The following is an 18,140-nucleotide window of genomic DNA, read 5'->3' as shown; positions in this document are numbered from 1 at the left end:
ATCGGGCATACGTTTAGTTCCCCAGTGTACAGCTAGTTCTCTTTTCGCCAGTAGTAGTGGAATAGCCACGTATCTATGTGAGGATTTAGGGATTTCTTGGACGTAGCCTAGGAGTGCTAGCAGCGGGAGGGGTCATTGTGGAATTGCATCATATGAGAAATAATCATAAATATGTTGCACCAATATTTGGCCACTTTGCGACATGTCCAGGTCATAGGGCAAAGTCTGCCATAGGTGCCTGGCATTTGGGACAACTACCTGGGTGGTTGGGGTCTAGTCGGTGAAGTATGGCTGGTGTGACATACGCCCGCCAAGAAACTTAAAGAGTATTAGTTTGTGTCAGTGATTCAAGGATATTAGTTTCATTTGCGTGCAGCAGCTGTACCACTTCTGATCTGGTAAGATATATCCTAGGTCCTGTTCCCATGCAGCTCGTGTTTTTGCATTGTGCGTGGGGGTTAGTGCTATACTAGTGTTGTACAATTTAGAGATGAGATGGTCCCCATTGATGTCGGTGATAAGCATTGTCAGTGGCGTGAACTCTTCTGGGTTTAATTGGTAAGTAGGCATCTGATCTCTGATCGCGCCTTGTAACTGTCGCAGGACAAAGTGTTCTATTAAGGGGGCATTTTGGAAGTGTATGTCCGCGGTACGCAAGAATATATGTCCATCTGAGAAGAGATCCCCAAATGTTTTTAATGAGTATCTTGCTAAGGTGCTTTAGACTAAGGCTTCCTGTGTGATGGGTACCCAAGGGTTGGCCGCTAGGGGGATTGCCGAGGAGTATAGCAATTGTCCACCCAGCTTACGCAACAGTCTTGTCCATGCCCAGCTAGTAGTAGATACAGTTTGTATGTCTTGTGGGTCGCAAGACAAGCCTGCAGGTAGTATAGCAGCCAACACTACAGGGGAAGCCAGAACCGGATCAGGCTTGGCATATGGTATATGTACGTCCGGATGGTACCAGTGTCCCGCGAAGCTACATTGAGCCACTAAGTAGTATATATGCAAATTAGGGACTCTGAATCCTCCTCCCTCATATGGAAGAGTCAATGTGGTCCACCCTATGTGCTGTTGCTTGCTCCCCATACCAGCTTTGTAAGAGTAGAGCGGAGCGTGGTGAAGAACGCATTTGTTAATGGTATGGGGATATTCTGAAAGAGATATAAAAACTGGGGCAAAACGAACATTTTGATAATGGCGATTAGATGCGCCATCGATGGGGGAGTATGATCCATCGCTCTACTCGCTCCATCAACTTATCCATTGCCAGGCAGTAGTTCAGTCACAGTATTTGCTATTTTTCTGTGTGTGTGTATTCCCAAATATTTTGTGGAGGTGTCACAGCACACAAGGGGAAACTCACTCAATACAGGTTTCATTGCGGCTGTCAGGAGGAATAGTTTGGACTTACCCCAGTTGACATATAGGCCTGATAAGGCTTCATATTGCATTTTATCCCTAAGTATTGGTGCCAGGGTATCATTTGAGTGTCATCTGTAAAGGATAATATCGTCAACTATGCTGTAACTAATGGCGGACCAGGTTTGAATTGCAATTCCCTGTGTATATGTTTCATTTGTAATTGTCGCATAAGTGGGTTTATCGCTATAATGAATAACAAAGGTGACAATGGGCACCCTTGCCTGGTTCCCCGCGATAAAGGAAATGTTTGTGTGATCGTGCCGTTTAGCCGGATTTGCGCTGTGGGTCATGTGTACAATTACCGGATAAGGGAGGAGAATCCAAGGGGAACCTCCAGTTTTTGTAATGTGGCATGCAGAAAATCCTACTCCAGCCAATCAAATGCCTTTTCAGCATCTAATAGCGCCGCCTCCGCAGGCACCGAGGGATCAACTCTGTGTATCACCGCAAAGAGTGAGCACAGATTCAGGGCAGTAGATCTGTGTGGAATTAATCCAGACTGAGTAGGGGAGATTATTTTTTCCATAAAAAGCGAAAGACATTTTCACTAAGATTTTATTATCGAAATTCAACAGCGATAGGGGCCATTACGATCCCCATAGCGCTGGGTCTTTCCTGGGTTTAAGAAGTAGGATAATCACTGCTTCACGAAGGGTAGGTGGAAGCTCGCCCAGTTCCATCGCTTCCCTATACACCTCCAGGAGGTGGGGTGCCAGGAGCTGTTTATATATTTTGTAGAAAGTGACCGTATAACCATCTAGCCCAGGCGCATTGGGGCCATCCATGGAGTCGATGGCCTGTAGAATCTCTTCTGGGAAGGGTTCAGTAAAAAAAGGTTGGTGCACCTTAAGGAGCCACACCACTGCAATCTCCTCCATGAACTGCAGTGTAAAACCTTCAGTTTTGTTCAGCCACTGTATCATGAAATTGTATGTGAAATTGTTTGTTTTGAAAAACCTTTCTTGGAGAAGAGTCTGCCTAAAGGGAGGATCAGACACACTCACTGTGCTTCAATGATTGGAGGAGCAGCTAACTTAATATTCTTATAATACTTTTAACTACCCATCCAGACCTAAGAATCTAAACATTATATTTGATGAATACAGGCCCCAGCTAGGCCCGCAGGACACAAGGGTTCGCTCTCCTGTAATGGAATCTACAAGGAAGTTGGCACGGAAACTGCAAAGTACAAAGACAAAGTTTATTAACCCTTAAGGGTGGTCCTACAATCCATACAACACCCTTCAGTATTGCATAGAGTAGCACAAAGAACTTGCGTACACGGTCCCCTTTTATACACAACAGAGGGGCTCATAAGTGGGTGGATACAACATGAGGCGAAAAACATTACCTTTTATGGACATTTTCGATACAGAATCAATATGTGGGCGGAGTTAACACACTCCTTGAGCCCGCGAAAACATGGTCAAGCAAAGACTAACCGATAACAGATGTGGTCAAGTCTGGGCATGCGCCAGACGGACAAAGGAGCTATTTATAGACTGTTACTAGGCAGATAACGAGAGCGACTGACACGAAGGGTATAAAGATAGAATATCGACGGGAAAATATCGACTAGCATTAATATCGTGGTAAGAATATCGACTGTGAAAAATATCGTAATAGAAAATATCTTTGTAAAAAATATTGTTTCTTGAGAATGACAAAAATATCGTCAAGAAAAAATATCGATGAACGGAATATCGTTGATCAAAATGTCGTTTCATATAATATCGACAGAAAAATATAAGTTGTTATAAAATTTATAAAAAAATATGTATTATGTTTTTAAAAAACTTACAAAACTCCTACTAGTAATAATATGTGTTAAAAAATATTTTCTACAAAAGAATTGTTAACATTTTAGTAGCGGGTTATTGGTATTATAGGGGATAAGGGTGGGTAGTAATATAAAATTTGGTTTTTACAAAATTTCTAAAATATAAAAATATTAGAAAATAATTAAGAAATCGAAATTTTAATTAGAAATTTCGATTTGTTCACGAAATTACATTTGTAATTAAATTTTAAAATTCCCCAAAACTTTTTTAGGAGCGGGTTATTGGTATTATAGGGGATAAGGGTGGGTAGTAATTTAAAATTTGGTTTTTACAAAATTTCTAAAATATAAAAATATTAGAAAATAATTAAGAAATCGAAATTTTAATTAGAAATTTCGATTTGTTCACAAAATTAAATTTGTAATTAAATTTTAAAATTCCCCAAAAAATTTTTAGGAGCGGGTTATTGGTATTATAGGGGATAAGGGTGGGTAGTAATTTAAAATTTGGTTTTTACAAAATTTCTAAAATATAAAAATATTAGAAAATAATTAAGAAATCGAAATTTTAATTAGAAATTTCGACTTGTTCACCAAATTAATTTTGTAATTAAATTTAAAACTTCCCCCAAAAAATTTTAGGAGCGGGTTTTTGGTATTATAGGGGATTAGGGTGGCTAGTAATTTAAAAATGTCGTGTTTTAAAAGTGTAGAAAATATTAATAAAATAGAAATTTAGCATGAAATCAAAATTTAACTTCGAAATTTTAAATTTTACATGAAATTTATTTTTTAATATTAATAAAAAATATTAAATTAATATTGAATAAGCGTTATTTTGGTATTATAGGGTCATAGGGTATAAAAAATAATTTAGATAGAAAAATTTATATTGTTTACTAACCTGCACATTTCCTGACTTATGTTGGATTGGAGTTAGAATAGTAATTTGTTATGGTTTACTATCCAGCACTTTCCCTGACTTATGTTGGATTGGAATTAGAATAGTAATTTATTATGGTTTACTATCCAGCACTCTCCCTGACTTATGTTATGTTTGGAGTTAGAATAGTAATTTATTATGGTTTACTATCCAGCACTCTCCCTGACTTATGTTATGTTTGGAGTTAGAATAGTAATTTTTTATGGTTTACTATCCAGCACTTTCCCTGACTTATGTTGGATTGGAGTTAGAATAGTAATTTATTATGGTTTACTATCTAGCACTCTCCCTGAATTATGTTATGTTTGGAGTTAGAATAGTAATTTATTATGGTTTACTATCCAGCACTTTCTCTGACTTATGTTATGTTTGGAGTTAGAATAGTAATTTATTATGGTTTACTATCCAACACTTTCCCTGACTTATGTTGGATTGGAGTTTGAATAGTAATTTATTATGGTTTACTATCCAGCACTCTCTCTGACTTATGTTGGATTGGAGTTTGAATAGTAATTTATTATGGTTTACTATCCAGCACTTTCCCTGAGTTATGTTATGTTTGGAGTTAGAATAGTAATTTATTATGGTTTACTATCCAGCACTTTCCCTGACTTATGTTATGTTTGGAGTTAGAATAGTAATTTATTATGGTTTACTATCCAGCACTTTCCCTGACTTATGTTGGATTCGACTTTGAATAGTAAATTATTATGGTTTACAATCCAGCACTTTCCCTGATTTATGTTGGATTAGAGTTAGAATAGTAAATTATTATGGTTTACAATCCAGCACTTTCCCTGACTTATGTTGGATTGGAGTTAGAATAGTAATTTATTATGGTTTACTATCCAGCACTCTCCCTGACTTATGTTATGTTTGGAGTTAGAATAGTAATTTATTATGGTTTACTATCCAGCACTTTCCCTGACTTATGTTGGATTGGAGTTAGAATAGTAATTTATTATGGTTTACTATCCAGCACTTTCCCTGAGTTATGTTATGTTTGGAGTTAGAATAGTAATTTATTATGGTTTACTATCCAGCATTTTCCCTGACTTATGTTGGATTGGAGTTAGAATAGTAAATTATTATGGTTTACAATCCAGCACTTTCCCTGACTTATGTTGGATTGGAGTTAGATTAGTAAATTATTATGGTTTACAATCCAGCACTTTCCTTGACTTATGTTTTGTTTGGAGTTAGAATAGTTAATTATAATGGTTTACTATCCACCATTTACCCTGACTTACGTAGGATTGGAGTTAGAATAGTTAATTATTATGGTTTATTATCCAGCAATATCTATTTACTATTTTTAATAAGAATAATATATGTCATGTTGTAATATTCATTTCAACAATATAAATTAAAAAAAATTTATAACATTTTTACATACATATGACAAGTTTCTAAATTAAGAAATAACAATTTTTAGATCTTTTTTTTATTCATAGTTTAATTTGTTACTGCAAAGATTTTGAACATTTTATAAAACATTTAACATAATTTTTGTTAACAAATTATATTGCAGTTTTGTACATAAATACAGTTTCAATTATGCATACATTAGTATATTAAATTTTTATATTTTTTATAAAAATTTAATATATTACATATTTTTTATGACATTGATTTTATCACGATATGTACATAACATAAATTTACATTTTTTAACATCTGAGAAAAATATTTAACAATGAAAAACATTTTTTAATATACAATAAACAATTAATATATAATTCTATTGAACATATTAATGTATATTTTACAATATTCATTTGTTTTTTAAGAATAAAAAGTAAATTATTACTAAACATGGTAAATTTATATTTAAAGGATGGATTTAGCTATTAGGTCTAAGTATGCTAGACCTTCTATACTTGGGTACAGTCTAGTTTTTTGCTGGAGATATTCGTACATATTTAATGTTTGTTTACTTAGTTTAGGGCCAATTTTAGAAAGGGATTGCTCTATTCTGAGTTCTTGGTAGCTTTGTTCTTTTTTAATGCTTTGGATTAGTTTGTGAAGTGTTGGTTGACTACTTCCTAAAGTGGCTTGGAAGGCATTATGCCATCCTTCAACTGCGTTGTTAGTTTTAGCTTTCTGTGCTATTGTACTAGCATACACATTCCACCATGGAATTTGAAATTTAGGTTGTTTACGGTGGCCTGAACGATGTAATCTTCCAACCCAGGTATCTTCAAAATAGTCCAAGAAGGGAGTTAGTATTTTCTCATTGGTGCGGTAGAAAGGGCTGTCAATTAATAAATTGTAGTAGTTAGCTACTTCTGTTGTTGGTACATATGCCAATGCAATCAACTTTTTTATTTGATAAGCAAAGTGACTGTTTGTACAATATTCAATGCTTAAGGTAGATTTTTGTAAGTGCCTCCATATACTTTGGTTGTAGTGATAATAACAACCTTGTATTGAGGTATGGGGATATATCTTAAGGATAGCTTGAATCATGGCTATTTCAAAGTCAATTATAATTTTTTGAGGATAGTAATTATCTGTTAATTCTTTGATCTTTGTTAAAAGTTCAACGTAGGTAGTATTTGTTTTGTTTGGCAGCAGAGTATAAATTAGAGGGATATTTGTATCTTGGTATTCCCCATGGATGGTGTAAAGTTGATAGAAAGGTTTGGGACAAACTTTAAAAGTCCCGTCCATCATCCATGTTTCACATGATTTAAGTTTTTGCAAATTACTATTAGTAGCAAAAAGTAAAACTCGTTTGTCATGACTCTGGTTGTCATACATTAGGAATTTATCCTCATTATGTGTAATGGTATATTCAGGATATATTTTTATATCCTTAAAACTTTCTGGCGTTGGTGGAGTTGGATCTGAAGCACGTTTAGTTTTTGAAATTAATCTTTTTAAGTTGGGAATAGAAGGTAGCTGTCCTGTCACATGTTCTGGCACTTTGCTTAAAACATTTTTCAAAATACTAGTGCTTGTTTCTTGTGATCCTTTACTAGCATCTTTCAATGTTTCCAGTGCTTCTCTAACTTCCACTTCTGTTACATTTGGTGGGTGGTTATGCTCACGTACATTTACCACATTGTTATCAACAGTTGTTGCTCTACCATAGCATGCACTTGAGTAATATTTGCTACATTTCCAATGGGTCTTATTCGCTTTTACTCTTTCTTGGGTGTAGGTGTAACCCATGTAGTTCAGCATTAGTTTCCCTTTTTGCGAAGTAATGAAAGTAGCTCCAGTTGCCATGTCTAAGGTAGATCTGTGGAAAATATATATATGTATTTTTAAGAACATTGAAGACGATTTACAGAGATGTGTATAAGAGCAGGAAAAAGCGTGAACATATACTTACTATGTGGCTTCACTGGTAATTCTTTTATTCTTATTTCTCTTTCTGAATTTTCTTACTTTTAAGTTCTGTAGTAGTGTTAAAGAATAATGAAAGACATGATTTAGTGTTATAGGTGTTTGATTTTACTTTCAGAATTGTTATACATACAGTGACTATACTTACTTGATGTAGTAGAAGATGTTGGTAGTGTAGTTGTAGATAGGTAAATAATTTTGTAGAGTCTGTGGAAAAAATAATCATTGTGTTACTTATAGTATTTGGATGATAGTAGTTGTTAACATATGAAGTAAATATTACATTTACTTAGCAAGTTTAAATAATTTTTATCAGCTATCTAAGTAGACATGGATAAGGTAGTTTATAAATGTTTTTACATCTAATTTTTTGGTCGTTGTTGATAAGTTCAACATGTTTTGTTTTCACTCTAAAGAAGAACAGTTTTTAAATTAGGGAGTTTATCTACTTTTTGCTAAGTTCGAATGAAAAAAGCAATGGGATTTTACTTACTTGAAGTGTAGTATGACGTTTTGTAGTTGTAGTCGTAGGTTTGTATTCTCTTCTCTCAGCAAGGTAACCGTTTTTCTCCAAGTTTGTGCCAAAAATGGTAAATTACGTTAAGTGTATAATTGTTTTTATATTAGTGAGTTAATTAATGGTAGCTTTTGATTGGTTCAATTAGTGAAATTTCAAAATCATTGGTCGAGAACGTAATTTCGAATTAGAAAACCGTTATTTTCGTAAGAGTTTGTTATTATGTGGTAAATTTTAATTACCTAGACTTAATTTATGCGGTAAAATACAATACGAATAACTCAGTAAAAATAAGAGGCAGAATCCGTGGTATTCGAGGGTATAATAGGGAATTTATTCCTTACAGAGGAATGATGGTTCGAACCAGGCAATCGAGTTCCGTCACCACGAAGGTTCAGGAAGGGATCAGCAATACATTATTGACAGGTTAAAGCATATATAGTAATGCATTACAGTAAAGACAGATGCAGGAGGCGTAACAGCTGATAAGAATACACATACGTAATAGAAAAGGCGTTGCAATAGGCGTGCATAGAGGCGTATACTAAAAACGTCATTATGATGATGACACATGTGGGTGGATCCATAAGAGAATCCTGCAAAGTCAGCAAAAATACATGGCAGAGATGCGCGCGCAGCCGCATGACGTGTGATTGACGTGTAACTAGAGAGTGAAGGGAACTTGACATTTAGCCCTACATGAGGAGACAGAAGTCTGGGGTGTCAGGACAACCTAGTCCTAAATCATATCTAATATCTTGTGTTTAAGGAACTATGTTATCTGGAAGGAAAGGTCTTCTCGGACAGATCCTTATTCTATACTGACTGCTAGTGCGTGTACAAGCGTCTAAGTGTCTACATGAGATGCGAGGGGGCATGGGCCTACCATGGTAACGAGAGTCATGAATTACTTGCACGGAGACAGTAAGGCCGGGCCCTTGGTTCTGCAACTAGAGGGATGTTTACCTAAGCTACTAGACAGGAATGCATAACGGAACAGGAGCGGAACAGATAACTTGAAGGCTGAATACAGTTTTGGCAGGCAACAGGCCGGGCTAGGCACCGTTAGGCGCGCAGGGAGTAAGACAAAGTTCATGGATACAGATGCAGGTCCAGGCTGGAGCATTCAGAGGCAGAAGCAGGAAAAAGCTCGATGGCAGGATTCAGGGCCTACCTTGCCAGAGCTGGAAAACGTGAAAAGTATACCACATAAAGACGGTGGCAAGGCATACTCAGGAACGGAATATCTGGCCCATTCATGGCAGATATGAAAGAGTACATATTAACGTTGGACACAATTGTATTTGCGTCTTCATAGCTTGAAGTGGAGGGAACATACATGTACTTGTAGCATGTACATGGAGCTGTTGGGGTCAATATAGGGGACACAATTGACCATAAAAATTCATATTTCCTCATTCCCTCCTTGTCCCCTACGGACCCTCATGAAATATCGATCTTCAGGAATCCATCAATCTGTTCATGTAACATCATTTGCTCTTCTTTCTTCTTCCGGGATCTTGAATGAAAACTTGAACGTGGAATACACGATGTGGCACACAGGCCGCAAATCGCTGGTCCACATTGTAGACATAGGCAGCAACTGAATACTATGAGAAGGCCAATACCTAGGAAGGATAGGACTTTCCATCCCCAGGCTGACAACACGCTCCAGAACCAACCGGACCATGTCCAGGTGCCTGCATTCTGATGTATCTGGTTTGCAATCTTGTGAAGACGAGTTATGGCTTTATATACGGATGGCGCGTTTTCTGGGATGAAAACACAGCAACTTGATCCGATGACCCTACAAGCTCCGCCCCTATCTGCTAGGATGACGTCAAGGACAAGACGATTTTGGAGAACAACAATCCGCATCGCAGACTGCTCCTCTGTTAAGTTGCCTAGGGCAGAGGTAGTTTCATTCACTACTGCTTCAAGGGTTCTGGTTAATCTACGTATCAGTTTACTGTTTGAGACAACACCTATGTAAGGAAAGAGACCTTTATTGAAGTCTGTATATTGTTCCCATGCTGTTTCGGTGTAGTCAACAATCGGGATATCTCTCTGGGGTCTATGGTGTACTAGATTGGTATTTCTATGATAATCAGGAGGGGCTAGGAAAACAGGTGGCAGAAGGAATGCAATGTAACAGGTACCATCCCAATCTAGGGGTAGGCGTATATATGCGGTGTGACCACAGATGAAGTAGGAGTGACGGGAAGCTCTAAATGTAGACTTGCCTTTATCACTGAATTCGATCACAGTAGTACATTTACTATGACCCAGATGTACTGAACCATTCTTTCTTATACATAATTCACCTTTAACTGGTAATACGGACATAGCAGGCAAGACTAGTGTAGCTTCAGATTCAACATTTAGAATCATGAGGTTAAGTGTAAAATTACCTAATCCATATACTTCATTTTCTAGGTCAGTTCCTGTTCTTTTGGGAAGTCCCTCCTTGTTAGGATAACAGGCTTTAAGCAAAACTAAGTTCAGGTTTCCCCATACCCAGTTGCTCTGGTAAACTATAGTGTTTGAATCTAAAGAGTTAATCAAACTAAACCATGCTCCACAGGAACCATTGTGTGTAAATGGGTACGGAAAGAGAGGCAGAACTCCTTTGTATTTCTGATAGGGAGGGAGTCGGCCACATATCCAACAATTTGTAGCGTTGCTGGTCTGATGGAAATGGTGTAACATACTAATGAATGTGTTGTTGCGCAGCGCAAATCTATAGGACAACTCATGTGGAGGTAGTTCACTAAAAGAATGTTCGGCTGTAACATTGTAAGCACGCTTGAAAATAGGATAGTACATATGTAACAGTATACTTGCAGCAATAATAAAAAGACTTAGGAAAAACATAATCAACAATGTCACTATACAGTGGCTATGAAGTGTTTTACAGTATGCATGTTTCTTGAGCTGTTTCTGTCTATTTCTCTCTCTCATTCGGTCTAGAGGATACATGTCAAAGACTTAATTCAACCGATTCACCTTGGAGAGGACTTAAACAATCGAATTGTCTGACTTGCTAGACCTTAGTTTCAGTTTATAGTTTTGAGATTCGGTCCTTTCAACCAGGGGGAGTTTTGAATCAGTCTCTGGAAGGGGGCAGGGCTGAGAGTTCAGTTCGGATGGTAGTCCATGAAATTTCTTGATATGACTCGAGTGTAACCAACCCTTGCGACCCTCGACCTTCACTGCTGTCCTCGTCGTTAGAAGAACCAGCTTTGGTTGTAGCCAGCGAGGCTCCAACGGGCTCCTCCTGTCGAAGTTTCTGACGAAAACGAGATCTCCCGGAACTACTTCATGGGGCTTTACCTCGGTGTTGTCGGGAAAGGCTGCAGCTACCTGTGAACGGCAAGATTGTAGTGCAGACATCAAGGAAGCAAGGTAATCTGTCAGCATATTACAATCAACATCAGTTATTTTACGAGGTATAGGCGTCCCCCACATATTTGGTGGCCTACCGAAGACCACCTCGTACGGGGATAGCCCTGTGCGAGAATGTGCTACCATTCTCATGTAAAATAGTGCAACCGGTAAGGCTACTATCCAGTCGACACCTTTCTCTCTACAGATTTTAGAAAGTCGTATTTTCAGGGTCTGATTATGACGTTCCACGAGACCTGCTGCCTCGGGATGTCGGACACAGTGGAATTTCCATTGATAGCCTAACAAGAGTGAAATGTGTTTCATTAGCTCGGATGAGAACGGCTGGCCATTATCTGAGTACACGATACGGGGCAAACCATACCGTGGGAAGAATTCACGAACTAATTGTTTGGCAGTAGTCGGGGCAGTGTAATCTGAAACGGGATACGCCTCTGTCCAACGGGAAAGAGCGCATACAACTACGAGGACATATTTGAATCCTCGACATCGTTCCATCTGGATATAATCCATCTGGAGGACTTCAAAAGGGTGATCGGGAGGTTGAAATCCACCCTGCTCTACAGGTACGCCTTTACCTGGATTGAACTGACAACAAATCATACAAGTTCGGACTTTCTGTCTGGCTGCAGCTCGTAAGTGTTTGTTGAACCAAATGTGTTGAATACTGTCTAACATGGCTTTTTCTCCTAGATGAGCTGGACTATGTATTGTGTTAATGATAACTTGAACCATTGAGTCGGGGAGAAACCATATAGATTTTCCCTTCGTCATCCATCCCTGATCGGTTTGGATCCCTCCTAATTCAGTCCATTTCTTTATTTCCTCTGGTGTAGCATGTGTCTGTATGTCAATTACATCAAGAGCGGGACCCTTAACTGTCATGCAGTGTGTCGGCGTCGGAACTATTGTCTTTGTCAAGTCAGTTGTATGAGTCTGGTTCTGTGCTGTTTGCTTAGCTGTTCGGTCTGCTAGGTCGTTACCCTGGGAAATAATATCGGTGACTTTTGTATGAGCTTTACACTTCATGATGGATATTGAAATAGGCAGATGTATTGCATCTAATAAAGCATGAATGAGGGGACAGTGTTGAATGTTGGCACCGTGAGAAGTCAAATAACCTCTCTCTCGCCAAAGGACTCCAAAGTCGTGTACGACTCCGAAAGCATAACGTGAATCTGTGTATATGTTAACTTTTCTATTCTTGGCTTGAATACAGGCTTGTGTCAGGGCAATAAGCTCTGCTGCTTGAGCTGATAATGTGTCGATACAATTTGTTTCAATGACTTCGGTGTCTGTCGTGACTGCATAAGTGGCCACTAACTTTCCCGTACTTGTTCTCATACATGAACCATCTACATAAAGTGTCAGGTCTGGTTCTGGTAATGGGACATCTGTCAAGTCTTGTCGGGGTTTCGTCGTAATAGTAATGACTTCAATACAATCATGTGCCAGTGGGTCTGTTCCACTTAATGGCAAAAGTGTGGCAGGATTTAATGTACTACAACGTCTGATTTCTATGTGTGGCTGAAACAATGTGAGTTCGTAACCTGTCAGTCGTGCTATAGTCAAGTGTTGTGTCTGTGTCCGGTTCAAGAGAACTTCTACTGCGTGTGGTACCTGTACTGTCAATTGATGTCCTAATACTATGGAATCGCTTTGTCTGATCGCTAGAGCTGTCGCTGCAACTGATTTCAGACACGCAGGAAGAGCTTGAGCTACAGGATCTAACGTGCTAGAAAAGTAAGCACATGGCTTGTGTGATCCTGCTTGTTCCTGCGTGAGTACTGACAAGGCAGTACCTTCACGTTCTGTAACAAAGAGTGTAAAAGGCTTACTGTAACATGGTGTCGCTAAAACAGGTGCTTGGCATAAAGCTTTCTTTAAGTCTTCAAAAGCTTGTGTATGTTCTGGAGTCCAAGGGAGGACAGTCGATGTCGCTGCCTCCTGGGTTGTCAACTGAATGAGTGGTTTAGCTAAAAATGCATATTGGGGAATCCACTGCCTGCAGTACGAAGTGAGGCCTATAAAGGCCCGTACCTCCTTTTGTGTCTTGGGTGGTGGCATGTTTACAATTAACTGGATACGATCAGGTGTGAGCTGTCTCCCCCATTTGGACAGCAAGTGCCCTAGGTACACAACTTGCTGGGCACAAAATTGCAGCTTTGAAGGGGACACCTTGTGCCCCTTGTCGGCTAAGAAATGTAAAACCGTCAGTGATGCTTTTTCACATTCGGGTTCGCTTCGGGCGGTGATCAGCAGATCATCGACATACTGAAGCAGTGCAGTGTTAACAGGCATGTGGATACTGTCAAGTTGTCTTTTCAGTGCTTGGCTGTAGATGCTAGGACTTTCTGTAAATCCTTGAGGTGCGCGTGCGAATTTAAAACTTCGTCCATTTAAACTGAATCCGAACAAATATTGGCTTTCCGGATCGATTGGGACGCTGAAGAAGGCGTTCTTGAGGTCAATTACAGTAAAGAACGTTGCCTCTGAATCAATAGCTGTCAGTAATGAAGAGATATCTGGGACCACGGGATATTGTGGTACAATGCATTTATTCAATTCGCGCAGATCAATAACTAATCGATATACTGGGGGTGCTTTTGGATCAGTTCGTTTAAGAATCGGAACGATCGGAGAATTACATACATTGGAGTCAGTTTCTACAACCACTCCTTGTGCAATGAGCTCGTCAATGATTTGCAGTAAAGCCACTACAGCATCTGGCGGTAACTTGTATTGTCGCATTCGTGGTAGTACCACTCCTGCTTTGAGTGTAACTCGATATGGTGTAATGTGCATACAACCTACATCAGTGGGGCCTTGTGCCCATAAATGTGCAGGTAGGTTCTGTAACCGGTGATCCATGTCTCTAGACACGTAGTGACCTTTAAAGTCACGCAAAAATAGTCGTACTCCGTCCGGAGAACAACATATTATAGCTCCTAGAGCTTTCAATGTTTTTATACCTAACAAGTTTTCTGGGCATGATTTCGTAAGCAATAGATCTGTAGTCCGTGTCAATGGACCGACTGTAAATGCAAGTGGTTGCGATACTTCGTTAATAGTGGGCTTTCCTGAAAAACCAAGGGAAATATTTTGTGAGCCTGAGAGGGGTGCCCCTGGAACTTCGTCGTGACTTATAGTTGTTCTGATTGCCCCTGTGTCAAGTAGAAACTTTCTGTCTTTCCCTAATACTTGACTCTGTACATAAGGACCCTCTTGATCTATAGGAACCTCAATAAGGGGTAAGCCAACTTCCCTCTCTAGGCTATTTCATGTGTAACGCTGATATTCTGGATAGTCATTTTGTGCATACTGGTACATCTAGTGTGTCGTGTTCTGTGTTGCAGCAATAGGCTGTGGCTGTTGTTGTGGTACGGTCTGTTGTGCAGCTTGCATAGACTGTATATTCTGAGGTACTTGTTGTTGGATCTGATCCTGTCTAGGCGGACGTGGTCTCTCCTTGGTTTTACCCGTGGAGATATTATGTTTCAGAACTGCACAATCGTTTATATAATGACCTGGCTGTTTACAATAGTTGCATGTCCCTTTAACGGGAACCGCTGAATTACTGGACTGTGTCGCACCCTTTTTATGACCGTCAGCTGGAACTGACTGAGCGACAAGCATTTTCATTTTCGTGTCTTTCATACGTCTTTGTTCGTGTTCTTGTCCTTCTCTAATTCTATTCTGGTGATACTGTAACATTTGTAACATTTGTGAAGGAGTGTTAGCTTGCCAAGTGCTCTCAACTTTCAATACTCTGTTTTTAACCTGTGGCAGGGAATTCTCGACTAGTTTTGTTACAAAAAGATGTGGATATGACTCGCTATTTGCTTTCAGGCCGCTATTAATACCAAAACATTTTTCAAATCGGGAATAAAAATCACTAGTGTCTTCATCGGGTTTCTGTTTACAAGCTGAGATTGCTCCCCAATCTTCCTTTTTCGTAGTTAACAAACGTGGCAATACTTGTACTAATAAACCTGGCAATGCTTTTGTTTTGTCCCCAAGCCCTACGCCTGCAGTTCTGCTATTTTCTTCAGTTTCTAATGCGGTCCAATCAATCTTTTGGTCTCCCACCTCCCATTCTTTTTCCTTGAGTTTCTCATAAATACCGGCAGGCAATAATACTTTCAATATTTTCATAATGTCAGGATAGGTATAATCACCCATGAGTAACATGTCCTTTAGTTCACGGTGAAAACCTGCTGGATCTTTGTCATGGCTGGGCACCAATTTTTTCATTTCCAATAGTTCTATTTTAGTTATGGGCGTGTACACAAACACGCGTCTAAACGTATTGTCATCATTTCTTAACTGGGTGTACTTCGCGTAAGGGATTCTGTCTGTCTATGTAATACGTTTTTCTCTCCATGGAAGGAGCTGGATCATGTTCTGGACACAAAAAGGCACTATATCTATGTCTGTATTCTAGAATTACTTTAATTAGATCGGTACCTAAACCTCTCCATTTGTTCATGAGTAGTTCTATCAATATATCAGGTAGGGGACCAGGATCGGAGTGTTGGCCTTTATATAATATAAGGAGATGTTGTATCATGTATATACTAGCTAAACGCTGTTCGTCTGGGGCAAGATTTAGAAACGTGTGTGCTAGCGCATCATCACTGTATTTTTTAGAGCTGTCAGCCCATTGTACTGCTGACCTGGCTAATTCTTGTTCATCCATAGAATCAAGCACATGGTACCCCCTTCGTTCTCGGAGTAATTTATCAGTAGCCTGGAATAAGTGTTCAGGGGTCCTTGGATTTGTAATAACTGTTTGAAAAATTCTGTTACATTCTGGACGTATCAGACGTATTGTTTTATTAAAAGATCTTCCTTTTCCTACATAAGCTATCATTTGTTTAGCTGGTAATTCAAATTGTCCTGTGTTCATTTCTGACTGTTCCTCCTCCTCTTCCTCTGATTCAGTTTTATCTGCTTCTACTCTGCTTTCATGTATTCGTTCTACTTCTTTTCTGATCCTTCGGCACATGGCTTCTATACACTTCTGTTTATCATGTCTCCCATCTGTTATATTCTGACCCCATTTGGTAAGTGCTTGCATTTCCTCCGAATCTACCTCAGGCCTATCTCTATTTCTGATCAAACAGTTTATGAAAAAGCGTAACAATAATTTTTGTATGTCTACTTTCTGGTATTCCATGGCTTCGGCAATACTTTCAGGACCTTGCCCTGATTGGATAAAGCGATATATTTTGTCTAGATGTTCAACCATTCCTGGTAACGTCATTAAATAGTTTGCAGCTCGTCGCAAACGTACTGAAGACAGCAACATTCTGTCGTGTTTTCCTGGCACTGGATCATATCTACAATCGGAAAGAGGCTCATTTAATATATTGTCTGATATTCTTTGGGGTGTACGTTGGTATGCTAAATCCCTATAAGTCAATCTAGTTGTTGGCGGTGGCGTGGAAAAACCTCCTGTCGCACCTCCTGAGGTGCCAAGTCCAAAAGGATTTGTTGGGTGTAGGGTAGAGAGTGTGGGTGCAGGAAGGACTGTAGAAACAGATGGAATGGTTAGAACTTGAGTAGGAGTTTGTTGCTGCGGAGGTGGGTGCAGCTGATTTTGGGGTTGAGCGTCGTTGACGGGTGGTGTGCGTGGCTGCGCACCATTAGCATATTCGGGGGCTGCATCGTCTAAATAGGAAGAAAGGAAAATGTCTTTTGCGGTCTTGGGATGTACTTTAATCGGGAGTAACGGAGGTGGCAGATCTTTTGGTACCTCCAAGGTGGGATGGGAACAGCTTCCTCGAGTATCCCTTTTCTAGTTTTTATCTGTCTTAATTTTGAAAATAACGGCATCTTGAACCTTGTTACTTAATTCTTACTCGGTCTTGAACACAATAATTACAATAAACACAATGAAGATCGAACAATCACTCATACCACGACATTTAAAACATATCAAACATTTTAGAACGAACAATAATAATTAGAATAAAACTAGTTAATTGCATAATACTAAATATACTGTATGTACTGCTAAACAGCACAGATACACTGCTAAAACAGTGCAGACCAGGTCTGTGTACCCAGACCCGTCTTGACTGGCACAAACTAATGTGCACGTCTAGATGCGTCCTCAGCAACGGTACTCACCGGGAAGCACGGAACGGAAGGCCTCGGAAGTCTGGACTGGACTAGACCAAACTGGACTGGACTCGACTCGTGACTTAGATACTTCGGAACTTCGGAATCTGGTGGGCCTCTGTATACCTCGGATCTTGCTCTCTCAGCTAGGCTCTGGTCGGGATTCTCCGCACTCCTCACCGCCTCGTCTGGGTGTTGATCGCAGCCTCAGTCGCCCCCGTTGGCCTGAGGGAGATACAGGAAATCCTGCGGGTACGCGTAATTGTCCGTCCGGCTGTGGCAGGAGACCGGGTCTGCAACGCACCTCCGGCGCGTGGGGTGTGAGAGGTGTCCCTATTCGGGCGCCAATTATGTGGTAAATTTTAATTACCTAGACTTAATTTATGCGGTAAAATACAATACGAATAACTCAGTAAAAATAAGAGGCAGAATCCGTGGTATTCGAGGGTATAATAGGGAATTTATTCCTTACAGAGGAATGATGGTTCGAACCAGGCAATCGAGTTCCGTCACCACGAAGGTTCAGGAAGGGATCAGCAATACATTATTGACAGGTTAAAGCATATATAGTAATGCATTACAGTAAAGAC

General features: G+C 39.4%; 1 protein-coding gene across 3 annotated transcripts in view; it reads right to left on the bottom strand.

Annotated features, from left to right (window-relative positions):
- Nucleotides 1-18,140, bottom strand: part of LOC146775835 (NACHT, LRR and PYD domains-containing protein 12-like) — a 497,684-nt gene that overhangs the window by 35,550 nt on the left and 443,994 nt on the right. The window lies entirely within an intron of this gene.

The sequence above is a fragment of the Triturus cristatus genome, chromosome 12 (genome assembly GCF_964204655.1).
Source record: "Triturus cristatus chromosome 12, aTriCri1.1, whole genome shotgun sequence".
Classification (NCBI taxonomy): Eukaryota; Metazoa; Chordata; class Amphibia; order Caudata; family Salamandridae; genus Triturus; species Triturus cristatus.
This window is presented reverse-complemented; position numbering and strand designations above follow the sequence as displayed.